This window comes from Ranitomeya imitator, chromosome 1 (genome assembly GCF_032444005.1).
Source record: "Ranitomeya imitator isolate aRanImi1 chromosome 1, aRanImi1.pri, whole genome shotgun sequence".
Lineage (NCBI taxonomy): Eukaryota > Metazoa > Chordata > Amphibia > Anura > Dendrobatidae > Ranitomeya > Ranitomeya imitator.
The window spans coordinates 56405861-56433637 of record NC_091282.1 but is presented as its reverse complement, the minus strand read 5'-3'; the positions used below and the strand labels follow the sequence as shown (position 1 = coordinate 56433637).

Here is a 27777-nt window from a genome sequence, read left to right as displayed (position 1 = left end):
GTTGACGCAACGTACAAGGACCGTACCGTCGTGTACAGTAGCTAGCGTATGCACCACTAATAGTCCCGGATAGAGTTAAGCGACTTTTACTTTTTTAGGATCGAGTCGGGTTTCGCGAAACCCGACTTTGTCAAAAGTCGGGTCGGGTGAAATCGACCGATTATTGCGAAAAGTCAGGGGCCGACCGAAACACGAAACCCAATGCAAATCAATGGGGAATCAAAGTCGGCAGTGAGTGGAGGTCAGGAAAACACATACAGTGCTCATTTTAATGCCAAAAACATCAATTCTTCTTTCTTAAGCTTGTCAATCGTAATTTACTTTATAATAATAGATAGGCATTGAAAACTGGGGGTCATTTGGCTAAAGTTGTGGGGTGGTAGGGCTGGCTCAAAATTTTCGTGGGCCAGGGAAACGTGGAATACGTCACGGCGGTGGAGCAGGGAGAGGTAAGTACTTCAACATTGCAAGTGCTGCAATCCTGAGCAAGCAGGGGGGCCCACTAGTTGGCACTGGCACAGGGCCCCTCATAGTACGGCGGTGTGTTTGATGGCGGTCGGCGCCTCCCACTGCCAGAGACACATTTGCGTACTATGAGGGGCCCTGTGCCAGTGCCAACGTTTATGCCCCCACCTGATGAAGGAACCTGCACTTTCATCTGCACCTTCCTCTTTGTCCCCGTGTAAGGTGGTATAGTATGCGGGAAGGGGAACCTGACTTTCAGCAGGGTCAGATTCTGGCTGTGTAGAGTGCAAGGGGAATGTAGTGGTCTGGGTCAATCTACCAGCAGACTCATCTAGCAGTGGCTGGCCAATGGGCAGGATGAGGAGGAAACACAGATATAGGCCCAAGTAATAAAGTAGGCTAAATGCAGTTCAAAAGTGGTAACAGGACTAAACAGGCGGCATTGCTTTGTTCAGTGGAGGACAACTGTAATGAGTGGCAGACACAGTAGGCCCAAATAATAAAGTAGGCTAAATGCAGTTCAAAAGTGGTAACAGGACTAAACAGGCAGCATTGCTTTGTTCAGTGGAGGACAACTGTAATGAGTGGCAGACACAGTTAGTAGGCCCAAATAATAAAGTAGGCTAAATGCACTTCAAAATTGGTAACAGGACTAAGCAGGCGGCATTGCTTTGTTCAGTGGAGGACAACTGTAATGAGTGGCAGACACAGTTAGTAGGCACAAGTAATAAAGTGGGCCAAATGCAGTTCAAAATTGGTAACAGGAGTAAACAGGCAGCTCAGCTTTGTTCAGTGGAAGAGAAAGCAAGGAGCGGCAGACACCGTTAGTAGGCCCAACCAAACAAGTAGGCCAAATGCAGTTTAATATCTGAAACAGTGAAAATTGAGGCTCAGCTTTGTTCAGTAGAGGAGAAAAGCAAGGAGCGGCAGACACAGTTAGCAGTGCCTTGCAAAAGAATTCGGCCCCCTGGAACTTTTCAACCTTTTCCCACATATCATGCTTCAAACATAAAGATACCAAATGTAAATTTTTGGTGAAGAATCAAGAATAAGTGGAACACAATTGTGAAATTGAACGAAATGTATTGGTTATTTTAAATTTTTGTGTAAATTCAAAAACTGAAAAGTATAAACCACATTTGAGAAAATAACAGATGATCGTGGGGCCATTGCTTCGTCTGGAACTTCCTGGAGGACAGGTTGCTCAGCTGTCGGAGGCCATGCTTGTTCTTGGTCTTCCCCGTTATGTGGATTCTGAAGACCAGGAGGCTCCTGAGGGTCCATCTCTCCTGCCTGCAGCTCAGAGTGACTTGGAGATATGTTTCCTTCAGTTCAGGAACGTATGAGAGAAAAAAGATGAATGTAATGTAATAAAAAGAAAAGTTAAAAACATGACCCACAATAACCTCTGTGCTGTAGTATTAAAGGGACTCTGTCACCTGAATTTGGAGAGAACAATTTTCAGCCATAGAGGCGGGGTTTTCGGGTGTTTGGATTGAAGTTCATTCTCTGTCCTCCATAGTACACGCCTGCGCAAGGCAAGATTGCCTTGTGCAGGCATGTACTACGGAGGACAGAGAATGAACTTCAATCCAATATTGCAGCCAGCATGCAGCCAGCGGGTAAGGAAAGGGTGAATCAAACACCCAAAAAGCCCACCCCTATGGCTGAAGATTGTTCCCTCCAAATTCAGGTGACAGAGTCCCTTTAAAGAGACTGCAAAACGGTAGATGGGAAAAAACCTGGGACTTGTCATTAATATGTCACTTTTTACCTGGTCTACAAAAAAAGCACACACGATTCAATGGATCAGCAGCAATTTAGAACAGGTAAAGAAATGTACAAAATGTATAAATGTATGGCAAGTGACAGATATTATGTATTGTGGAAGATAACCAGACTATTTTTTTTAAATTAAGAGGTTAATGAATGTCTTTTATTCGGCCAATTGGAGCCTTCCAGAAAAGATCTACAACTGTGATAAATATACTTACTAATGGAGCTGCCTACTGGATGCAAAGAACTCATGGAAGAATGAAACTCCTTTCCTTCACAGCCAATAACTTCTTCTATTGGCTCGGCTTGTCCGATGGAGCATCATCTCTGGACCCACAGCTTCTTGTTGTCTCCCGATGCTGTTCCTCCTCTTCCATCCGGACTTGTATCTCCGAAAGGTGCCCGGTGACAAGGACTTCTCACCTACAATTATTACACCCAACTCAATACCTGTCACACATTGTTAGGGGGTCTTCTGCAACTTTTTCTAGCAGTCAGTTCAAAATAGTTTCTTTTTTCTCCTAAACAATCTGTCTGTCATTGACTTGTTCACCCCCAGCACGAGTTCTGGCAGAATATGGCTGTTATGTTCCTCGCTTCTCAGTGCCCGGTGCTGTAAGAGGTCGCGCAGGGGAACAGCTGGGGCCAAATGATTCCCGGCCCCAACTACACTAATATTGTCTGCCCAGAGTGCCCCCAAGTATTCCTCAAGTATTCCACTGCTCGACGCCCCACAATCACAATGCTACCCTTTGGTGTCACTGCCCGGGACATGCTCCTTTATAGGTTTTTCCAGCTGTTCACCAAGATGTGAAATAATCCGAGTACAGGGATTCCCATGTGTGAGTGCAGGGGTGGAGAGCATCGAGGATCAGACAGAGAGAGGCCCATACACAGACTGCTCGTATATAGGGGACGAATCCTGCCAAAGCTACAAGAAGCTTCTGGACTGTGGGTGAGACAGCTCTTCAGCACGGGGTCTGGGAGACAAGGAGGCAGAAGAAGATAATGAAGAATATTTAATACTTCACAAGTCTGCAATGAGAGGAAGAGAATTACAAGATAAAACGTTTAGTTCCTGTATAAACCAACAATCAGTAAGCTCGAAACCTTCTGGGTTGCAGCATCAGCAACCGGACAACCGACGCAAGGTCCACCTGTCACATCAGTGCTCCCGAGCCTAACCTAATCAGTGATCAGTACTGCACGCTCAATTGATTGATGGTGAAACTAAGTCAGTTCTTTCCCCATGGCGGCACTAGCTGACCATCCTGTCAAATAGGACAGGTGCTGAATCTTTCAGTACTTTCCCTGTTCCCCAACGTGGAACAAACATTGCCTAGATGTACATCCAATCCCCTTTTTTTCCTTCCCATTTTACTTCCTTCATATATTTCTCCTGCAATATTACTGGTAACTCCAAGTTTCACAGTTTGATCGTCTCATCTGCTGCCTTTACATGTGGGGGTGACAATAAAAAGCCATAAACATCCTAAACCCAGATGACAAGGACCAGATAAGACACTTTATTAACATGTTAATAATATTTCCTAACTTACTGCATTCCTCTTCATCTGACCTTACATCACCATTTAAAGAATCACAATCACTTACTTGTCTGCTGCGGCACTTCTTGGATTGATTTCTCGCTGCTACTTGTTCTTATTTTGCTATTTTCTGTCCTTCAACCATCTTCTGCCTCTCACTGTCCACATCTTGTTGCACCATCGCTGTTTTAATCCCTGTAACCAGAGATACTGTGCGAGTATGCTTTCACATGCGGCAATTTCCAGACCCTTTACAGTTGGGGTGCCACCATAGTGCCCCCTTTGTCGTTGGCGTGCCACCTGTACATACCCTTTGCCACTGGTGTGCCACCAGACCACATCCTTTGCCATTGGCGTGCCACCTGTACATACCCTTTACCACTGCCGTGCCACCAGAGCACACCCTTTGCCGTTGGCATGCCACCAGAGCACACCATTTGCTGTAGGCCTACTAGAGGGGCTCAATATGTGACCTTTTTGCCTGCCAACAGAGCACCCATCTTGGTCTTTTCAGCTGCCACCAGGGTGCAATAGTTGGTCTCTTAGTCTACCACCAGAGCACCCATCTTGCTTTTCAGTTGCCACCAGGGTGCACATTCTGACCACTTAGATTACCACTGGTGCACCCATCTTGGGCTTTTTAGTTGCCACCAGGGTACACACTCTGACCACTTTGCTTGGCTTTTTTGCTTACCACCGGGGTGACAATCTTAGGCTATTTAGCCACCGGAGTGCAGTCTTTGACTTATGTGCCATTGATGTGTCACCAGAGCACACCTTTTGCCTTTGGCTTGCCACCGGAGCTCACCGTTTCCCGTTGGTCTGCCTCCAAGAACACCCTTTGGTCTGCCACCAGAGCACACCATTGCACTTTCATCTGCCACTGGAGGACACCTTTTACCGTTGGGGTGCCACAGAAGCACACCCTTTACCGTTGAGGTACCACCTTAAAACATTTGTTACTATTAGGGTGCCAATGAAGCACACCATTTACCATTGGGGTGCTGCCAGAGCACACCCTTTGCCATTGGCTTGCCACTGGAGCTCACAGTTTCCCGTTGGTCTGCCCCTGAAGCATACACATTGCTGTTTTCCTGCCATCGAAGCAGCTCGATTTCCATTGGTCTGCTTCCGAAGCACACCCTTTGCCGTTGGCCTGCTACTGGCGCACACCTTTTACCATTGGGGTGCCACCGGAGCACACCCTTTACCATTGGGGAGCCTCTGAGTACTGTAAGAACAATTGTCATGCTAATGTATCTGTTTTCAGAAAAATTCTTATCAGAATTATGATAAACTACCACCTCAGTACCAACAGCTCAATGAGGACTGCAGTAAGTAGAAAGCCGATCAACTGCCTCCTAATCTTCTTATGACTGTTCAATTGAATTACTTCCTGGAGCGTCCATTCCTTTTGGGTGAATTCATAATCTTTCCGAGTCAGAATTGAAAGTACTAAAGGAATATCTAGATGAAAATTTAGAGAAAGGCTTCATTCAACCTTTTCTTCACCAGCTCAAGAACCCTCATTTTTTGTAGAAAAGAAGGACTCAACCCAGTGGCCATGTATTGATTATAGAGAAATAAATAAGATTACCATTAACCCCTTTCTGACATCAGACGTACTATCCCGTCGAGGTGGGGTGGGCCCCTATGACCACCGACGGGATAGTACGTCATATGCGATCGGCAGTGCTCACGGGGGGAGCGCCACCGATCGCGGCCGGGTGTCAGCTGCTTATCGCAGCTGACATCCGGCACTATGTGCCAGGAGCGGTCACGGACCGCCCCCGGCACATTAACCCCCGGCAACACCGCAATCAAAGATGATCGCGATGTGCCGGCGGTACAGGGAAGCTTCTCGCAGGGAGGGGGCTCCCTGCAGGCTTCCCTGAGCCCCCCGCAGCAACGCGATGTGATCGCGTTGCTGCGAGGGTCTTACCTCCCTCCCTGCCTGCTCCAGCCCCGGATCCAAGATGGCCGCGGATCCGGGTCCTGCAGGGAGGGAGGTGGCTTCACAGAGCCTGCTCAGAGCAGGCACTGTGAAGCCTGCAGTGCTGCAAGTCAGATCGGTGATCTGACAGAGTGCTGTGCAAACTGTCAGATCACTGATCTGTGATGTCCGACCCTGGGACAAAATAAAAAAGTTAAAAAAATTTTTTCAAAATGTGTAAAAAAAAAAAAATAAATATTCCTAAATAATGAAAAAAAAAAAAATATTATTCCCATAAATACATTTCTTCATCTAAATAAAAAACAAACAAACAATAAAAGTACACATATTTAGTATCGCCGCGTCCGTAACGACCCGACCTATAAAACTGGTCCACTAGTTAACCCCTTCAGTAAATACCGTAAGAGAAAAAAAAAAAAAACGAGGCAAAAAAACAACGCTTTATTATCATACTGCCGAACTAAAAGTGGAAAAACACGCGATCAAAAAAACAGATATAAATAACCATGGTACCGCTGAAAGCGGCATCTTGTCCCGCAAAAACGAGCCACCATACAGCATCATCAGCAAAAAAATAAAAAAGTTATAGTCCTGAGAATAAAGCAATGCAAAAATAATTATTTTTTCTGTAAAATAGTTTTTATCGTATAAAAGCGCCAAAACATAAAAAAATTATATAAATGAGGTGTCGCTGTAATCGTACTGACCCGAAGAATAAAACTGCTTTATCAATTTTACCAAACGCGGAACGGTATAAACACCTCCTCCAAAAGAAATTCATGAATAGCTGGTTTTTGGTCATTCTTCCTCACAAAAATCGGAATAAAAAGCGATCAAAAAATGTCACGTGCCCGAAAATGTTACCAATAAAAACATAAACTTGTCCCGCAAAAAACAAGACCTGACATGACTCTGTGGACCAAAATATGGAAAAATTATAGCTCTCAAAATGTGGTAACGCAAAAAATATTTTTTGCAATAAAAAGCATCTTTCAGTGTGTGACGGCTGCCAATCATAAAAATCCGCTAAAAAACTCGCTATAAAAGTAAATCAAACCCCCCTTCATCACCCCCTTAGTTAGGGAAAAATTAAAAAAAAAATGTATTTATTTCCATTTTCCCATTAGGGCTAGGGTTAGGGCTAGGGTTAGGGTTAGGGCTAGGGTTAGGGTTAGGGCTAGGGTTAGGGCTAGGGTTAGGACTAGGGTTAGGGCTAGGGTTAGGGCTAGGGTTAGGGTTAGGGCTAGGGTTAGGACTAGGGTTAGGGCTAGGGTTAGGGCTAGGGTTAGGGCTAGGGTTAGGGCTAGGGTTAGGGTTAGGGCTAGGGTTAGGGTTAGGGCTAGGGTTAGGGCTAGGGTTAGGGCTAGGGTTAGGGTTGGGGCTACAGTTAGGGTTGGGGCTAAAGTTAGGGTTAGGGTTTAGATTACATTTACAGTTGGGAATAGGGTTGGGATTAGGGTTAGGGGTGTGTCAGGGTTAGAGGTGTGGTTAGGGTTACCGTTGGAATTAGGGTTAGGGGTGTGTTTGGATTAGGGTTTCAGTTATAATTTGGGGGTTTCCACTGTTTAGGCACATCAGGGGCTCTCCAAACACGACATGGCGTCCGATCTCAATTCCAGCCAATTCTGCGTTGAAAAAGTAAAACAGTGCTCCTTCCCTTCCGAGCTCTCCCGTGTGCCCAAACAGGGGTTTACCCCAACATATGGGGTATCAGCGTACTCAGGACAAATAGGACAACAACTTTTGGGGTCCAATTTTTCCTGTTACCCTTGGGAAAATACAAAACTGGGGGCTAAAAAATAATTTTTGTGGGGAAAAAAAAGATTTTTTATTTTCACGGCTCTGCGTTATGAACTGTAGTGAAACACTTGGGGGTTCAAAGTTCTCACAACACATCTAGATGATTTCCCTGGGGGGTCTAGTTTCCAATATGGGGTCACTTGTGGGGGGTTTCTAATGTTTAGGTACATTAGGGGCTCTGCAAACGCAATGTGACGCCTGCAGACCATTCCATCTAAGTCTGCATTCCAAATGGCACTCCTTCCCTTCCGAGCCCTCCCATGCGCCCAAACGGTGGTTCCCCCCACATATGGGGTATCAGCGTACTCAGGACAAATTGGACAACAAATTTTGGGGTTCAATTTCTCCTGTTCTCCTGTTACCCTCGGGAAAATACAAAACTGGGGGCTAAAAAATAATTTTTGTGGGAAAAAATTTTTGTTTTATTTTTATGGCTCTGCATTATAAACTTCTGTGAAGCCCTTGGTGGGTCAAAGCGCTCACCACACATCTAGATAAGTTCCTTAGGGGGTCTACTTTCCAAAATGGTGTCACTTGTGGGGGGTTTCCACTGTTTAGGTACATTAGGGGCTCTGCAAATGCAATGTGACACCTGCAGACCATTCCATCTAAGTCTGCATTCCAAATGGCGCTCCTTCCCTTCCGAGCCCTCCCATGCACCCAAACAGTGGTCCCCCCCACTTATGGGGTATCAGCGCACTCAGGACAAATTGGACAACAAATTTTGGGGTCCAATTTCTCCTGTTACCCTCGGGAAAATACAAAACTGGGGGCTAAAAAATAATTTTTGTGGGAAAAAATTTTAGTTTTATTTTTATGGCTCTGCATTATAAACTCCTGTGAAGCCCTTGGTGGGTCAAAGCGCTCACCACACATCTAGATAAGTTCCTTAGGGGGTCTACTTTCCAAAATGGTGTCACTTGTGGGGGGTTTCTACTGTTTAGGTACATTAGGGGCTCTGCAAACGCAATGTGACACCTGCAGACCATTTCATCTAAGTCTGCATTCCAAATGGCGCTCCTTCCCTTCCGAGCCCTCCCATGCGCCCAAACAGTGGTTCCCCCCCACTTATGGGGTATCAGAGCACTGATGAGAGATTGGGCAACAAATTTTGGGGTCCAATTTCTCCTGTTACCCTTGGGAAAATACAAAACTGGGGGCTAAAAAAATAATTTTTGTGGGAAAAAATTTTTGTTTTATTTTTACGGCTCTGCATTATAAACTTCTGTGAAGCCCTTGGTGGGTCAAAGTGCTCAAAACACATCTAGATAAGTTCCTTAGGGGGTCTACTTTCCAAAATGGTGTCACTTGTGGGGGGTTTCAATGTTTAGGCACATCAGGGGCTCTCCAAACGCAACATGGTGTCCCATCTCAATTCCAGTCAATTTTGCATTGAAAAGTCAAACGGTGCTCCTTCGCTTCCGAGCTCTGTCATGCGCCCAAACAGTGGTTTACCCCCACATATGGGGTATCGGTGTACTCAGGACAAATTGTACAACAACTTTTGGGATCCAATTTCTTCTCTTACCCTTGGGAAAATAAAACATTGGGGGCGAAAAGATAATTTTTGTGAAAAAATATGATTTTTTATTTTTACGGTTCTGCATTATAAACTTCTGTGAAGCACTTAGTGGGTCAAAGTGCTCACCACACCTCTAGATAAGTTCCTTAGGGGGTCTACTTTCCAAAATGGTGTCACTTGTGGGGGGTTTCAATGTTTAGGCACATCAGGGGCTCTCCAAACGCAACATGGTGTCCCATCTCAATTCCAGTCAATTTTGCATTGAAAAGTCAAACGGCGCTCCTTCGCTTCCGAGCTCTGTCATGCGCCCAAACAGTGGTTTACCCCCACATATGGGGTATCAGCGTACTCAGGACAAATTGTACAACAACTTTTGGGGTCCAATTTCTTCTCTTACCCTTGGGAAAATAAAACATTGGGGGCGAAAAGATAATTTTTGTGAAAAAATATGATTTTTTATTTTTACGGTTCTGCATTATAAACGTCTGTGAAGCACTTGGTGGGTCAAAGTGCTCACCACACCTCTAGATAAGTTCCTTAGGGGGTCTACTTTCCAAAATGGTGTCACTTGTGGGGGGTTTCAATGTTTAGGCACATCAGTGGCTCTCCAAACGCAACATGGCGTCCCATCTCAATTCCTATCAATTTTGCATTGAAAAGTCAAACGGCGCTCCTTCCCTTCCGAGGTCTCCCATGCGCCCAAACAGTGGTTTACCCCCACATATGGGGTATCAGCGTACTCAGGACAAATTGTACAACAACTTTTGGGATCCAATTTCTTCTCTTATCCTTGGGAAAATAAAACATTGGGAGCGCCGCTGACAGTAGCAAGGCGCGGGAGCGCCGCTTACATCCACCACTTTGCAGGCTACCACACATTGACTGGGCCACCGCCTGTATTGGACATACGACCAGTAACACAGTTATAGCGATTCAATGAATAAGGCTCTGGTTGAGCCGAAACGTCTGTTGTATATATCGCTTCCAGCACTATATTTCTGTTTCGCTCCCTTATTTAAATTTATTTTGACAATAAATGTTTAAGCAAAGCAATCCACACGTTGTCATCAGAGTGTGCGGTGTAAACATATCTACTATGAAGTACAATATGTCACGAGAAAACAATGTCAGAATCACTGGGATCCGTTGAAGCGTTCCAGAGTTATAACCTCATAAAGGGACAGTGGTCAGAATTGTAAAAATTGGCCCGGTCATTAACGTGCAAACCACCCTTGGGGGTAAAGGGGTTAAAAATCACTGCCCACTCCTCTTAATTCCTGAGCTGCTGAAGAGACTGCGTTCTGCCAGAATTTTTACCAAACTCGATCTAAGAGGAGCTTATAATCTCACACGAATCCGCCTGGGAGATGAGTGGAAAACTGTCTTTAGAACTAGATATGGACATTTTGAATACAAGGTTATGCCTTTTGGCCTTAGCAGTGCCCCTGCCACCTTTCAGCACTTCATTAATTACGTTATGTTTTCCGAGATTTCTTGGATCAATTTGTTGTTGTTTATCTCGATGACATTCTTATATTTTTAGATTCCTTGGAAGAGCATAGCAGACATGTCCATTTAGTGCTGAAACGTCTACAGGACAACCATCTCTATATCAAAGTCGAAAAATGTGAATTCAAACAAACCAGAACTCAATTACTGAGGTATATCATCTCCCCAGAAGGTCTGAGCATGGATCCCAGTAGAATCAGAGCAGTAATTGACTGGCCTACCCCAAGAAACTTAAAAGACGTTCAGAGATTTTTAGGATTTGCTAATTTTTACAGCAGATGCATTAAAAACTTTTCAAAAATCATTTTACCAATTACTTCACTCACAAAGAAAACCAAAATGTTTTTCTGGTCTCCAGAGGCACAAGTGGCTTTCGACAAGCTAAAGACACTTTTTACTTCCGCACCATTACTAGTCCATCCAAATCCTGAGCTGCCTTGGGAGCCGTTTTATCACAGCCAGTTGGAGACAAAATGCGGCTTCATCCATGTGCATTCCATTCTCACACCATGTCATCTGCAGAAAAGAACTATAACATTGGAAATAAAGTACTTTTAGCTATTAAAGTCGCCTTTTCTGAATGGAGGCATCTTTTGGAAGGGGCCAATCATCTGGTAACTGTTGTTACTGACCACAAAAATTTAGAATTTATCCGTACATCTTAAGTTGTCTGCTAGACTACTGGAGCGCCCCGTCAGGGCAAGGGGGTACTCGGCTCAAAGGAGGGGATGTCACGGTGGCTGACCCGGTCTGTGCCCCTGGGGCGGCCATATAAAAGGGGAAGGTCTTTAAAGGGATAAAGTTTATGTCCGTGAAGCCACCTGTGGTATTCGGTCAGGGTGACTGCTGCTTTAAGGGGTCCGCTGGGGTGATGTTATGGCAGCTAGATGATATACCTTCCCACAGGTGAAGTATAATCCCAGGGCTTCCCAGTGTGTAGATGATAGAATGGTGAGAGGCACAGTGAAGAACGAGGACACAAGGTTGCATCCTCTCTACCTTTACTGAAGACTTCAGCATCCACAGTCCAGAGCACCAGACCACAGGGCAAGCAGAGTCCGGCCGTTTTGGAGGCAAGTCCAGAGTCCCCTTGTCCAGGTGGACATCAATAGCCTTCCCTTGCGCTGTAGTGGTGTAGTCCCTTACTGCATAAGCTTCAAATAAGGTCCTCACAGATGTGGTGTCTCTCTCTCTGTCCCCCGTAGTCGGGTGGGAGAAAATCCGTATGACTGGTGGCTTGAGGCTGTTTATAGGGACTCTAGCACTCCCTGGCCTCTGAAAGGGGCCACCGTGCCTCCTGGGTGTAGGTTCGGACAGGTAAAATGCAATTAGCTGTCCTGCCAGTCTCTGAAGTAAGGTATAGATGTCCTTACTACCTCGGTGTTCCGGCTACCTGTGTTCTGTGCCTCAGAAGGAGGCAACCTGTTCGGGAATGGCCCCCTTCTGGTATCCTCTCCTGTGCTTTGCTTTCCTTTACGCACGCTGCAATACAATTCTGCCTTCTCTTTCTGGGAGCTGCAGCTCTTAGGGCATGCACAGCTCCGTGGACCCTCTGTCCTCAGACGGCTGTCTGGAACTTTCTAACTTTCTTTACAGACTACCAGTTATATATATATATGGGGAGTCACCTAGTAAATAGGATCAGAAGCTACCCCTGGTGGCCTGGAGTGTGAATGTGTTGCATGTTTGTGATACCTGGAAGCAGTTATCCTTCCTTGCCTCTAAACGTAGCCTCACTCTCCCCAGGAGGAAAGCATTACCACTGCGACGATCAGGACCCTGGGGCACCACACAAGCACATCGGGCCTTATTTTTCTCCAGGTTTAATTTCATAATTTCTTATCAGCCTGGTTCAAGAAATGGCAAGGCTGATGGTCTGTCCAGGATATTTACTGAACCTAGACCTCAGGAGGTCTAACACTGACTGTACCATTCTATGTCCCATAATGTTTTTGGGATTACTGAACTCCAAAGAATTTTCGATGAACATTAAAGATGGATACTAAACTGACTTTTTTCTTAACGATCCTTCTAATTGATCTTTCTTTTAAGGATTTTAAGATGCAGAACTACCAAATATATGTCCCCGAATCGGCTCATCTTGAAGTCCTCAAACGTGTACATGATTCTAAATTTGTAGGACACCCTGGAGTTATGAAAACGCAAGAACTACTGCTTTGTATCCTTGTTATGGTGGATCTACTCACAAAGATGGCCCATTTTATTCCATTTAAAAGGATTCCTACCGCTGAACCAACCACAGAATTAATAGTCAGAGATATTTAAACTGCATGGAATTCCTGACAATGTAATTTCTGATAGATGTGTTCAGTTTACATCAAGATTTTGGAAAAGCTTCTGTACAGCTTTAGAAGTTATTGTCAATTTGTCTACTGCCTTCCACCCTCAATCCAATGGCCAGACTGAAAAAACTAAGTCCTCAAACAATAGCTGCTCTGTTTTATTTCTTATTTCCAGGATGACTGGGTGGATAATTTACCAACAGCAGAATTTGCCTATAAAAACTCCAAACACAGTTCTATATGTCAAAGTCCATTTTTTGCTAAAAATGGCTTGCATCCGGTATATATTCCTAATCTTCCATTTAATACTTTGGTTCCTGCTGTTACAGACTTACAGAATTGCATGAAGCTTATAAAGAATTAGCTGAGATGGTACAAAAGACTCAAGAAGATTACAAAGGAACAGCAGATAAATATTGCAAAGCCCCTTCTACCCTTCAGGTTGGTGACAAGGTTTGGCTTTCTACAAAAATCCAGGGAGAACTCAGTCATTTCTTTCACCAGAAAACGTCCATAGTAAAGAAGAGTATGTTGTGGATGAAATTTTTGCCTCTAGAAGATGTTGAGGAAGACTACAATATTTGGTGCAATGGAGGAGTTACGGACCAGAAGATAATTCATGGGAGACGGAGGGCAACGTCCATGCATCCAGGCTTACAAGAGCTTTTCATCAGAGACATCCAGAGAAGCCAGCACCACAGATGTCCAGAGCCCAGCCTGGAAGGAGGGGAGTACTGTCTGGAGTCAAAGCCAGCAGCTCTTGTGCACCAGGCAGCAGCTCTTCCTTCTGAGCTATTCAGCTCGCTGGAACGTTCCTTGCTAACCCAAATACTTGTACCTGTGTCGTTTCTGATTGTCTCCACCCTGATTGAACACCCTATTTAAACCTGGCATAGCAGTCCTGTCCTTGCGACATTATTGAGCTACCAGACTCTAGTCAAGCTTCCTTTTACCTGATGCTTAGCCTCAAAATCCTACTGCTGCTCCATGTACCGACCCCTGGCTATCCCTGACTACATTACGGGCTGCTCCTTACAAACTACAATGCTGCTCCTGTGTACCGACTTCCTAGCTATCCCTGACTTTGCTAAATGCAGCTCCTTAAAAGTACATATGTAGCTGCTCCTGTGTACTGACTCCATGGCTAACCCTGACTACACCACATGCGGCTCCTGCTACATTGCTGCTCCTGTGTACTGACCTATGGCTATCACTGACTATGCTACCTGCCACTGCTGCCCCTAGTGGTTGCAATACTACTCCAACCCAGGTCAGTCTATAACAACACCCTTTGCCGTTGGTGTGCCACTGGAACACACCCTTTGCCGTAGGCCCACCACAGTGGCCCAATATATGACCTTTTGCCTACCACCGCTGTACCCATCTTGGAATATTTAGCTGCCACTGGGGTGCACTCTTTGGCCTTTTCACTTTCCACTGGGGCACCCATCGTGGGTTTTTTAGTTGCCACCGGGATACACACTCTGACCACTTTGCATACCACCGATGCACCCATCTTGGGCTTTTTAGCTGTCACCGGGGTGCATTCTCTGGCCTTTTTGCTTACTACCAGGGTGCCGATCTTGGGCTTTTTAGCTACCACCGGGGTGCACTCTTTGGCATTATTGCTTACCACCAGGGCACCCATCTTGGGCTTTTTAGCTGCCACAGGGGTGCACCCTTTGACTTATTTGCCATGGATGTGCCACCGAAGCATACCATTTACCGTTGGTTTGCCATTGCAGCACACCTCTTTTCCATTGCTGTGCCACCGGAGCACACCCTTTGCCGTTGATCTGCCACTGAAGCGAACCCTTTGTCATTGGCCTGCCACTGAAGCACACCCTTTAATGATGGCCTGCCACCGGAGCACAGCATTGCCCGTTTGTCTGTTACTGAAGCACACCCTTTGACGTTGCTGTGACCCCGGAGCACACCCTTTACCTTTGGGATGTGACCAAAGCACAACCTTTACCTTTGAGGTGCCATCGGAGCACAACTTATACCGTTGGTGTGTCACCGGAGCACACCCTTTACTGTTGGGGTGCCATCGGAGCAAACCCTTTATCATTAGGGTGCCACCAGAGCACACTTACCGTTGGTGTGCCACTGGAACACATCCTTTGCCATTGGCGTGCCACCGGAACACACCATTTGCCATAGGCCCACCAGAGTGGCCCAATATATGACCTTTTGCCTTATTGCTTACCTCCGGGGTGCCCATCCTAAGCTATTTTGCCACCGGGGTGCACTCTTTGGCCTTATTGCTTACCGCCAGGGCGCCCATCTTAGGCTATTTTGCCACTGGGGTGCACTCTTTGGCCTTATTACTTACCTCCGGGGCACCCATCCTAGACTATTTTGCCACCGGGGTGCACTCTTTGGCCTTAGGCTGGGTTCACATTGCGTTTACAGCAGCCCGTTCAACACATACGGTAACGGGCTGCTGTAAACGCAAGTGCCGGTATGGCAGCACGCTAGCGCAGATAGAGCATCTGCTAGCTCTATCTGCGCTAGCAGTGACGGACCCAGAAATGCTACAGCCCACATCTCAGGGTCCGTCACTCAACGATGGCACATCCCTAGCGATACGTCCGACATAGGAATTAATGGCGGCCTTAACGGACTACGTTACACCGCGTTAATGCCGATGTGAATGTAGTCCGTCTAATGGATGCGCCCAACGCAATGTAACATAGTAACATAGTAACATAGTTAGTAAGGCCGAAAAAAGACATTTGTCCATCCAGTTCAGCCTATATTCCATCATAATAAATACCCAGATCTACGTCCTTCTACAGAACCTAATAATTGTATGATACAATACTGTTCTGCTCCAGGAAGACATCCAGGCCTCTCTTGAACCCCTCGACTGAGTTCGCCATCACCACCTCCTCAGGCAAGCAATTCCAGATTCTCACTGCCCTAACAGTAAAGAATCCTCTTCTATGTTGGTGGAAAAACCTTCTCTCCTCCAGACGCAAAGAATGCCCCCTTGTGCCCGTCACCTTCCTTGGTATAAACAGATCCTCAGCGAGATATTTGTATTGTCCCCTTATATACTTATACATGGTTATTAGATCGCCCCTCAGTCGTCTTTTTTCTAGACTAAATAATCCTAATTTCGCTAATCTATCTGGGTATTGTAGTTCTCCCATCCCCTTTATTAATTTTGTTGCCCTCCTTTGTACTCTCTCTAGTTCCATTATATCCTTCCTGAGCACCGGTGCCCAAAACTGGACACAGTACTCCATGTGCGGTCTAACTAGGGATTTGTACAGAGGCAGTATAATGCTCTCATCATGTGTATCCAGACCTCTTTTAATGCACCCCATGATCCTGTTTGCCTTGGCAGCTGCTGCCTGGCACTGGCTGCTCCAGGTAAGTTTATCATTAACTAGGATCCCCAAGTCCTTCTCCCTGTCAGATTTACCCAGTGGTTTCCCGTTCAGTGTGTAATGGTGATATTGATTCCCTCTTCCCATGTGTATAACCTTACAGTTATCATTGTTAAACCTCATCTGCCACCTTTCAGCCCAAGTTTCCAACTTATCCAGATCCATCTGTAGCAGAATACTATCTTCTCTTGTATTAACTGCTTTACATAGTTTTGTATCATCTGCAAATATCGACATTTTACTGTGTAAACCTTCTACCAGATCATTAATGAATATGTTGAAGAGAACAGGTCCCAATACTGACCCCTGCGGTACCCCACTGGTCACAGCGACCCAGTTAGAGACTATACCATTTATAACCACCCTCTGCTTTCTATCACTAAGCCAGTTACTAACCCATTTACACACATTTTCCCCCAGACCAAGCATTCTCATTTTGTGTACCAACCTCTTGTGCGGCACGGTATCAAACGCTTTGGAAAAATCGAGATATACCACGTCCAATGACTCACCGTGGTCCAGTCTATAGCTTACCTCTTCATAAAAACTGATTAGATTGGTTTGACAGGAGCGATTTCTCATAAACCCATGCTGATATGGAGTTAAACAGTTATTCTCATTGAGATAATCCAGAATAACATCCCTCAGAAACCCTTCAAATATTTTACCAACAATAGAGGTTAGACTTACTGGCCTATAATTTCCAGGTTCACTTTTAGAGCCCTTTTTGAATATTGGCACCACATTTGCTATGCGCCAGTCCTGCGGAACAGACCCTGTCGCTATAGAGTCACTAAAAATAAGAAATAATGGTTTATCTATTACATTACTTAGTTCTCTTAGTACTCGTGGGTGTATGCCATCCGGACCCGGAGATTTATCTATTTTAATCTTATTTAGCCGGTTTCGCACCTCTTCTTGGGTTAGATTGGTGACCCTTAATATAGGGTTTTCATTGTTTCTTGGGATTTCACCTAGCATTTCATTTTCCACCGTGAATACCGTGGAGAAGAAGGTGTTTAATATGTTAGCTTTTTCCTCGTCATCTACAACCATTCTTTCCTCACTATTTTTTAAGGGGCCTACATTTTCAGTTTTTATTCTTTTACTATTGATATAGTTGAAGAACAGTTTGGGATTAGTTTTACTCTCCTTGGCAATGTGCTTCTCTGTTTCCTTTTTGGCAGCTTTAATTAGTTTTTTAGATAAAGTATTTTTCTCCCTATAGTTTTTTAGAGCTTCAATGGTGCCATCCTGCTTTAGTAGTGCAAATGCTTTCTTTTTACTGTTAATTGCCTGTCTTACTTCTTTGTTTAGCCACATTGGGTTTTTCCTATTTCTAGTCCTTTTATTCCCACAAGGTATAAACCGCTTACACTGCCTATTTAGGATGTTCTTAAACATTTCCCATTTATTATCTGTATTCTCATTTCTGAGGATATTGTCCCAGTCTACCAGATTAAGGGCATCTCTAAGCTGTTCAAACTTTGCCTTCCTAAAGTTCAATGTTTTTGTGACTCCCTGACAAGTCCCCCTAGTGAAAGACAGGTGAAACTGCACAATATTGTGGTCGCTATTTCCTAAATGCCCAACCACCTGCAGATTTGTTATTCTGTCAGGTCTATTAGATAGTATTAGGTCTAAAAGTGCTGCTCCTCTGGTTGGATTCTGCACCAATTGTGAAAGATAATTTTTCTTGGTTATTAGCAGAAACCTGTTGCCTTTATGGGTTTCACAGGTTTCTGTTTCCCAGTTAATATCCGGGTAGTTAAAGTCCCCCATAACCAGGACCTCATTATGGGTTGCAGCTTCATCTATCTGCTTTAGAAGTAGACTTTCCATGCTTTCTGTTATATTTGGGGGTTTGTAACAGACCCCAATGAGAATTTTTTTACCATTTTTCCCTCCATGAATTTCAACCCATATGGACTCGACATCCTCATTCCCTTCGCTAATATCCTCCCTTAAAGTGGACTTTAGACAAGACTTTACATAGAGACAAACCCCTCCTCATCTCCGATTTTTACGATCCTTTCTAAACAGACTGTAACCCTGTAAGTTAACTGCCCAGTCATAGCTTTCATCTAACCATGTCTCGGTTATTCCCACTATGTCAAAGTTACCTGTAGATATTTCTGCTTCTAGTTCTTCCATCTTGTTTGTCAGGCTTCTGGCGTTTGCGAGCATGCAGTTTAGAGGATTTTGTTTTGTTCCAATCTCCTCACTGTGGATTGTTTTAGAAATGTTCTTACCTCCCTTCTGAGTATGTTTTCCTGGGTCGTCTTTGTTCGAGTCTAATGTTTTTCTTCCCGTCCCCTCTTCTTCTAGTTTAACGCCCTCCTGATGAGTGTAGCGAGTCTTCTGGCGAATGTGAACCCAGCCTTATTGCTTACCACCAGGGTGTCCATCTTAGGCTATTTTGCCACCGGGATGCACTCTTTGACCTTATTACTTATCACCAGGGTGCCCATCTTAGGTTATTTTGCCACCGGCATGCACTCTTTTGCCTTATTGCTTACCACCGGGGTGCCCATATTAGGCTATTTTGCCACCGGGGTTCACTCTTTTGCCTTATTACTCACTACCAGGGTGCCCATCTTAGGCTATTTTGCCACCAGGATGCACTCTTTTGCCTTATTGTTTACCAACAGGGTGCACTCTTTGACCTTCTTGCTTACCACCGGGGCGCCTATCTTAGGCTATTTTCCCACCGGGGTGCACTCTTTGGCCTTATTGCTTACCACCGGGGTGCCCATCTTTGGCTATTTTCCCACCGGGGTGCACATTTTGGCCTTATTGCTTACCACCGGGGTGCACATCTTAGGCTATTTTCCCACCGGGGTGCACTCTTTGGCCTTATTGCTTACCACTGGGGTGCCCATCTTAGGCTATTTTCCCACCGGGGTGCACTCTTTGGCCTTATTGCTTACCACTGGGGTGCCCATCTTAGGCTATTTTCCCACCGGGGTGCACTCTTTGGCCTTATTGCTTACCACCGGGGCGCCTATCTTAGGCTATTTTGCCACCGGGGTGCACCTTTGGCTTTCTTGCCATTGATGTGCCACCGAAGCACGCCTTTTACTGTTGGCGTGCCATCGCAGCACACCTATTTTCCATTGATGTGCCACCGGAGCACATTCTTTGCCGTTGGCTTGCCACCGTAGCAGACCGTTTACCGTTGGTATGCCACCGGAGCAAACCCTTTGCCGTTGGCCTGCCATCGGAGCACACCATTTGTCGTTGGTCTGCCACCGAAGCACACCCTTTAACGATGGCCTGCCATTGGAGCACACCATTTCCCGTTTGACTGCCACTGAAGCACAGCCTTTGACGTTGGCGTGCCACGGAACACAACCTTGACCTCTGAGTTACCACCAGAGCACACCGTTTATCGTTGGGATGCCACCGGAGCACACCCTTTCCTGTTGGGGAGCAACCGAAGCACACCATTAATGATTGGGGTGCCACCAGAGCACACCCTATACCATTGGGGTGCCACCGGAGCACACCCGTTACCGTTGGGGTGCCATCGAAGCACAACCCTTACCGTTGGGGTGCCACCAGAGCACACCTTTTACCGTTGGGGTGCCACCGGAGCACACCCTTTACCGTTGGGGTGCCACCAGAGCACACCTTTTATCATTGGGGTGCCATCAGTGCACACCCTTTACTGTTGGGATGCTACCGAAGCAAATCCTTCGTCGTTGGCCTGCCACCGAAGCACACCCTTTAACGATGGCCTGCCACCGGAGCACACCATTGCCCGTTCGTCTGCCACTGGAGCACACCCTTTGACGTTACTGTGACCCCGGAGCACACCCTTTACCTTTGGGATGTGAACGAAGCACAGCCTTTACCTTTGGGGTACCATCGGAGCACACCCTATACTGTTGTGGTGCCAAAGGAGCAAACCATTTACCGTTGGGGTGCCATCGGAGCACACCCTTTATCATTGGGGTGCCACCAGAGCACACCTTTTACCGTTGGTGTGCCACCGTAACACACCCTTTGCCGTTGGCGAGCCACCAGAACACACCATTTGCCATAGGACCACCAGAATGGCCCAATATATGACCTTTTGCCTTATTGCTTACCACCGGGGCGCCCATCTTAAGCTATTTTGCCACCGAGGTGCCCTCTTTGGCCTTATTGCTTACCACCGGGGTGCCCATCTTAGGCTATTTTCCCACCGGGGTGCACTCTTTGGCCTTGCTGCTTACCAGCGGGGTGCATATCTTAGGCTATTTTCCCACCGGGGTGCACTCTTTGGCCTTATTGCTTACCACCGGGGCGCCCATCTTAAGCTATTTTGCCACCGGGGTGCACTCTTTGGCCTTATTGCTTACCACCGGGTGCCCATCTTAGGCTATTTTCCCACCGGGGTACACTCTTTGGCCTTACTGCTTACCACCGGGGTGCCTATCTAAGGCTATTTTCCCACCGGGTGCACTCTTTGGCCTTATTGCTTACCACCGGGGTGCCCATCTAGGCTATTTTCCCACCGGGGTGCACTCTTTGGCTTTACTGCTTACCACCGGGGTGCCTATCTCAGGCTATTTTCCCACCGGGGTGCACTCTTTGGCCTTATTGCTTACCACCGGGGTGCCCATCTTAGGCTATTTTCCCACCGGGGTGCACTCTTTTGCCTTACTGCTTACCACCGGGGTGCCTATTTTAGGCTACTTTCCCACCGGGGTGCACTCTTTGGCCTCATTGCTTACCACCGAGGTGCCCATCTTAGGCTATTTTCCCACCGGGTGCACTCTTTGGCCTTATTGCTTACCACCGGGGTGCCCATCTTAGGCTATTTTCCCACCGGGGTGCACTCATTGGCTTTACTGCTTACCACCGGGGTGCCTATCTTAGGCTATTTTCCCACCGGGGTGCAATCTTTGGCCTTATTGCTTACCACCGGGGTGCCCATCTTAGGCTATTTTACCACCGGGGTGCACTCTTTGGCCTTATTGCTTACCACCGGGGTGCCCATATTAGGCTATTTTCCCACCGGGGTGCACTCTTTGGCCTTACTGCTTACCACCGGGGTGCCTATTTTAGGCTACTTTCCCACCGGGGTGCACTCTTTGGCCTCATTGCTTACCACCGGGGTGCCCATCTTAAGCTATTTTACCACCGGGGTGCACTCTTTGGCCTTATTGCTTACCACCGGGGTGCCCATCTTAGGCTATTAACCCACCGGGGTGCACTCTTTGGCCTTACTGCTTACCACCGGGGTGCCTATCTTAGGCTATTTTCCCACCGGGGTGCACTCTTTGGCCTTACTGCTTACCACCGGGGTGCCCATCTTAGGCTATTTTCCCACCGGGGTGCACTCTTTGGCCTTATTGCTTACCACCGGGGTGCCCATCTTAGGCTACTTTCCCACCGGGGTGCACTCTTTGGCCTCATTGCTTACCACCGGGGTGCCCATCTTAGGCTATTTTCCCACCGGGTGCACTCTTTGGCCTTATTGCTTACCACCGGGGTGCCCATCTTAGGCTATTTTCCCACCGGGGTGCACTCATTGGCTTTACTGCTTACCACCGGGGTGCCTATCTTAGGCTATTTTCCCACCGGGGTGCAATCTTTGGCCTTATTGCTTACCACCGGGGTGCCCATCTTAGGCTATTTTCCCACCGGGGTGCACTCTTTGACCTTACTGCTTACCACCGGGGTGCCTATTTTAGGCTACTTTCCCACCGGGGTGCACTCTTTGGCCTCATTCATTGCTTACCACCGGGGCGCCCATCTTAGGCTATTTTGCCACCGGGGTGCACTCTTTGGCCTTATTGCTTACCACCGGGGTGCCCATCATAAGGCTATTTTCCCACCGGGGTGCACTCTTTGGCCTTACTGCTTACCACCGGGGTGCCTATTTTAGGCTACTTTCCCACCGGGGTGCACTCTTTGGCCTCATTGCTTACCACCGGGGCGCCCATCTTAGGCTATTTTACCACCGGGGTGCACTCTTTGGCCTTATTGCTTACCACCGGGGTGCCCATCTTAGGCTATTTTCCCACTGGGGTGTACTCATTGGCTTTACTGCTTACCACCGGGGTGCCTATCTTAGGCTATTTTCCCACCGGGGTGCAATCTTTGGCCTTATTGCTTACCACCGGGGTGCCCATCTTAGGCTATTTTCCCACCGGGGTGCACTCTTTGACCTTACTGCTTACCACCGGGGTGCCTATTTTAGGCTACTTTCCCACCGGGGTGCACTCTTTGGCCTCATTGCTTACCACTGGGGCGCCCATCTTAGGCTATTTTACCACCGGGGTGCACTCTTTGGCCTTATTGCTTACCACCGGGGTGCCCATCTTAGGCTATTTTCCCACTGGGGTGTACTCTTTGGCCTTATTGCTTACCACCGGGGTGCCCATCTTAGGCTATTTTCTCACCGGGTGCACTCTATGGCCTTATTGCTTACTACTGGGGTGCCCATCTTAGGCTATTTTCCCACCGGGGTGCACTCTTTGGCCTTATTGCTTACCACCGGGGTGCCCATCTTAGGCTACTTTCCCACCGGGGTGCACTCTTTGGCCTCATTGCTTACCACCGGGGCGCCCATCTTAGGCTATTTTGCCACCGGGGTGCACCTTTGGCTTTTTTGCCATTGATGTGCCACCGAAGCACACCTTTTACCGTTGGCGTGCCATCGCAGCACACCTCTTTTCTGTTGGTGTGCCACCGGAGCACATTCTTTACCGTTGGCTTGCCACCGTAGCAGACCGTTTCCCGTTTGTCCGCCACCGGAGCAAACCCTTTGCCGTTGGCCTGCCATCAGAGCACACCATTTGCCGTTGGTCTGCCACTGAAGAACACCCTTTAACGATGGCCTGCCACCGCAGCACACCATTTCCCATTTGCCGCTGAAGCACAGCCTTTGACGTTGGCGTGCCACAGAGCACAACCTTGACCTCTGCGTTACCACCAGAGCACACCGTTTACCGTTGGGGTGCCACCGGAGCACACCCTTTACCGTTGGAGAGCAACCAAAGCACACCATTAACGATTGGGGTGCCACCAGAGCACACCCTATACCATTGGGGTGCCACCAGAGCACACCCATTACCGTTGGGGTGCCATCGGAGCAGACCCTTTACCATTGGGGTGCCACCAGAGCACACCTTTTACCATTGGGGTGCCACCGGAGCACACCCTTTACCGTTGGGGTGCCATCAGAGCACACCTTTTACCATTGAGGTGCCATCAGAGCACACCCTTTACTGTTGGGGTGCTACCGAAGCAAACCCTTTGTCATTGGCCTGCCACCGAAGCACACCCTTTAACGATGGCCTGCCTCCGGAGCACACCATTACCCGTTTGTCTGCCACTGGAGCACACCCATTGACGTTACTGTGACCCCGAAGCACACCCTTTACCTTTGGGATGTGACCGAAGCACAACCTTTACCTTTGGGGTGCCATCGGAGCACACCCTATACTGTTGGGGTGCCAACGGAGCACACCCTTTACCGTTGGGGTGCCATCGGAGCACACCCTTTATCATTGGGGTGCCACCAGAGCACACCTTTTACCGTTGGTGTGCCACCGTAACACACCCTTTGCCGTTGGCGTGCCACCGGAACACACCATTTGCCATAGGCCCACCAGAGTGGCCCAATACATGACCTTTTGCCTTATTGCTTACCACCGGGGCGCCCATCTTAAGCTATTTTGCCACCGGGGTGCACTCTTTGGCCTCATTGCTTACCACCGGGGCGCCCATCTTAGGCTATTTTGCCACCGGGGTGAACTCTTTGGCCTTATTGCTTACCACCGGGGCGCCCATCTTAGGCTATTTTGCCACCGAAGTGCACCTTTGGCTTTCTTGCCATTGATGTGCCACCGAAGCACACCTTTTACCGTTGGCGTGCCATCGCAGCACACCTCTTTTCCGTTGGTGTGCCACCGGAGCACATTCTTTGGCGTTGGCTTGCCACCGTAGCAGACCGTTTCCCGTTGGTCTGCCACTGGAGCAAACCCTTTGCCGTTGGCGTGCCATCGGAGCACACCATTTGCCGTTGGTCTGCCACCGAAGCACACCCTTTAACCATGGCCTGCCACCGGAGCAAACCATTTCCCGTTTGACTGCCACTGAAGCACAGCCTTTGACGTTGGCGTTGTACGGAGCACAACCTTGACCTCTGCTTTACCACCAGAGCACACCGTTTACCGTTGGGGTGCCACCGGAGCACACCCTTTACCATTGGGGAGCAACCGAAGCACACCATTAATGATTGGGGTGCCACCAGACCACACCCTATACCATTGGGGTGCCACCGGAGCACACCCGTTACCGTTAAGGTGCCATCGGAGCACTCCCTTTACCATTAGGGTGCCACTAGAGCACACCTTTTACCGTTGGGGTGCCACCGGAGCACAACCTTTACTGTTGGGGTGCCACCAGAGCACACCTTTTACCATTGGGGTGCCATCAGAGCACTCCCTTTACTGTTGGGGTGCTACCAAAGCAAACCCTTTAACGATGGCCTGCCACCGGAGCAAACCATTACCCGTTTGTCTGCCACTGGAGCACACCCTTTGACGTTACTGTGACCCCGGAGCTCACCCTTTACCTTTGAGATGTGACCAAAGCACAACCTTTACCTTTGGGGTGCCATCGGAGCACACCCTATACTGTTGGGGTGCCAACGGAGCACACCCTTTACCATAGGCCCACCAGAGTGGCCCAATATATGACCTTTTTCCTTATTGCTTACCACCGGGGCGCCCATCTTAAACTATTTTGCCACCGGGGTGCACTCTTTGGCCTTATTGCTTACCACCGGGGTGTCCATCATAGCTATTTTCCCACCGGGGTGCACTCTTTGGCCTTACTGCTTACCACCGGGGTGCCTATCTTAGGCTATTTTCTCACCGGGGTGCACTCTTTGGCCTTATAGCTTACCATCGGGGTGCCCATCTTAGGCTACTTTCCCACCGGGGTGGACTCTTTGGCCTTATTGCTTACCACCGGGGCTCCCATCTTAGGCTATTTTGCCACCGGGGTGCACTCTTTGGCCTTATTGCTTACCACCGGGGTGCCCATCTTAGGCTATTAACCCACCGGGGTGCACTCTTTGGCCTTACTGCTTACCACCGGGGTGCCTATCTTAGGCTATTTTCCCACCGGGGTGCACTCTTTGGCCTTACTGCTTACCACCGGGGTGCCCATCTTAGGCTATTTTCCCACCGTGGTGCACTCATTGGCTTTACTGCTTACCACCGGGGTGCCCATCTTAGGCTATTTTCCCACCGGGGTGCACTCTTTGGCCTTATTGCTTACCACCGGGGTGCCCATCTTAGGCTACTTTCCCACCGGGGTGCACTCTTTGGCCTCATTGCTTACCACCGGGGCGCCCATCTTAGGCTATTTTGCCACCGGGGTGCACTCTTTGGCCTTATTGCTTACCACCGGGGTGCCCATCTTAGGCTATTAACCCACCGGGGTGCACTCTTTGGCCTTATTGCTTACCACCGGGGTGCCCATCTTAGGCTATTTTCCCACCGGGGTGCACTGTTTGGCCTTATTGCTTACCACCGGGGTGCCCATCTTAGGCTACTTTCCCACCGGGGTGCACTCTTTGGCCTCATTGCTTACCACCGGGGCGCCCATCTTAGGCTATTTTGCCACCGGGGTGCACTCTTTGGCCTTATTGCTTACCACCGGGGTGCCCATCTTAGGCTATTAACCCACCGGGGTGCACTCTTTGGCCTTATTGCTTACCACCGGGGTGCCCATCTTAGGCTATTTTCCCACCGGGGTGCACTCTTTGGCCTTATTGCTTACCACCGGGGTGCCCATCTTAGGCTACTTTCCCACCGGGGTGCACTCTTTGGCCTTATTGCTTACCACCGGGGTGCCCATCTTAGGCTATTTTGCCACCGGGGTGCACTCTTTGGCCTTATTGCTTACCAGCGGGGCGCCCATCTTAGGCTATTTTGCCACCGGGGTGCACCTTTGGCTTTCTTGCCATTGATGTGCCACCGAAGCACACCTTTTACCGTTGGCGTGCCACCAGAGCACATTCTTTGCCGTTGGCTTGCCACCGTAGCAGACTGTTTACCGTTGGTCTGCCACCGGAGCAAACCCTTTGCCGTTGGCCTGCCATCGGAGCACACCATTTCCCGTTTGACTGCCACTGAAGCACAGCCTTTACCATTGGGGTGCCACCGGAGCACACCCTTTACCGTTGGGGAGCAACCGAAGCACACCATTAACGATTGGGGTGCCACCAGAGCACACCCTATACCATTGGGGTGCCACCGGAGCACACCCGTTACCGTCGGGGTGCCATTGGAGCACACCCTTTACCGCTGGGGTGCCATCGGAGCACACCCTTTACCGTTGGGGTGCCACTAGAGCACACCTTTTACCGCTGGGGTGCCACCGGAGCACACCTTTTACTGTTGTGGAGCTACCGGAGCACACCTTATACCGTTAGGGTGCCACCGGAGCACACCCTTTACCGTTGGGGTGCCACCGGAGCACACCCTTTACTGTTGTGGTGCTACCGGAGCACACCTTATACCGTTAGGGTGCCACCGGAGCACACCCTTTACCGTTGGGGTGCCATCGGAGCACACCCTTTACTGTTGTGGTGCCACCGGAGCACACCTTATACCGTTGGCGTGCCACCGGAGCACACCCTTTACCGTTGGGGTGCCACCAGAGCACATTGTTTCCCATTTGTGTGCCACCGTAGCACACATAGCCTTCCATTTAATATACTGGGCCTCACATAGCTATTTCATTATGGATCCCACATAGCCCTCAATTTTACTTATTGGGCCCCACATAACCTTCCAGATAATACAATAAGTCCCACATGGCCTTTTATTAAATTTATTGGCCCCCACATAGCCTTGCATTTAATTTATTGGACCCCACATAACTCTCCAACTAATAAAATTGGTCCCACATAGACTTCCAATTAACATATTGGGTCCAAAGTAGTCTTCTATTTAATATAATGGCTCCCACATAACCGTCCTTTTAATAAATTGGGCACCACGTAGCCTTCCAATTAATATAATGGGACCCATATGATTCTTATTTTAATATATTTGGCCCCACATAGCCTTCCTATTATTATAATAGATCCCACATTGCCTTCCATTTAATACATTAGGCCTTACATAACCTTCAGTTTAATATTTTGGGCCTCATATAGTTCTTCATTTAATATACTAGGAACTATATATCCATCCATTTAATATAATGGGCACCACAAATCCTTCCATTTAATGTATTTTAATAGGCCCCACATAGCCTTACATTTAATCTATTGGGCCCCACATAGCCTTTTATTTAATTTAATGGGCCACACATAGCCTTCTCATTTTATTATAATTGGTGCTACAAAGCCTTCCATTTAATGTTGTGGGCAGCACATAGCATTCTATTTAATAAAATGAGCCCCACATAGCCTTCCATTTAATATAATGGGCCCCACATAGCTTCCAATTAATATAATGGACCCCACATAATTCTTTATTTGCTA

At 47.9% G+C, this 27777-nt stretch overlaps 1 long non-coding RNA gene across 1 annotated transcript; it reads right to left on the bottom strand.

The window, feature by feature from the left end:
* Nucleotides 1-1211: 1211 nt before the first annotated feature.
* On the bottom strand, nucleotides 1212-5433 carry LOC138657609 (uncharacterized). The gene is made up of 3 exons (XR_011317090.1): nucleotides 3856-5433; nucleotides 2460-3221; nucleotides 1212-1790 (listed from the first exon to the last, which is right to left on the bottom strand). It is a non-coding gene; the product is annotated as an uncharacterized lncRNA (long non-coding RNA).
* Between the last annotated feature and the right edge of the window lie 22344 nt (nucleotides 5434-27777).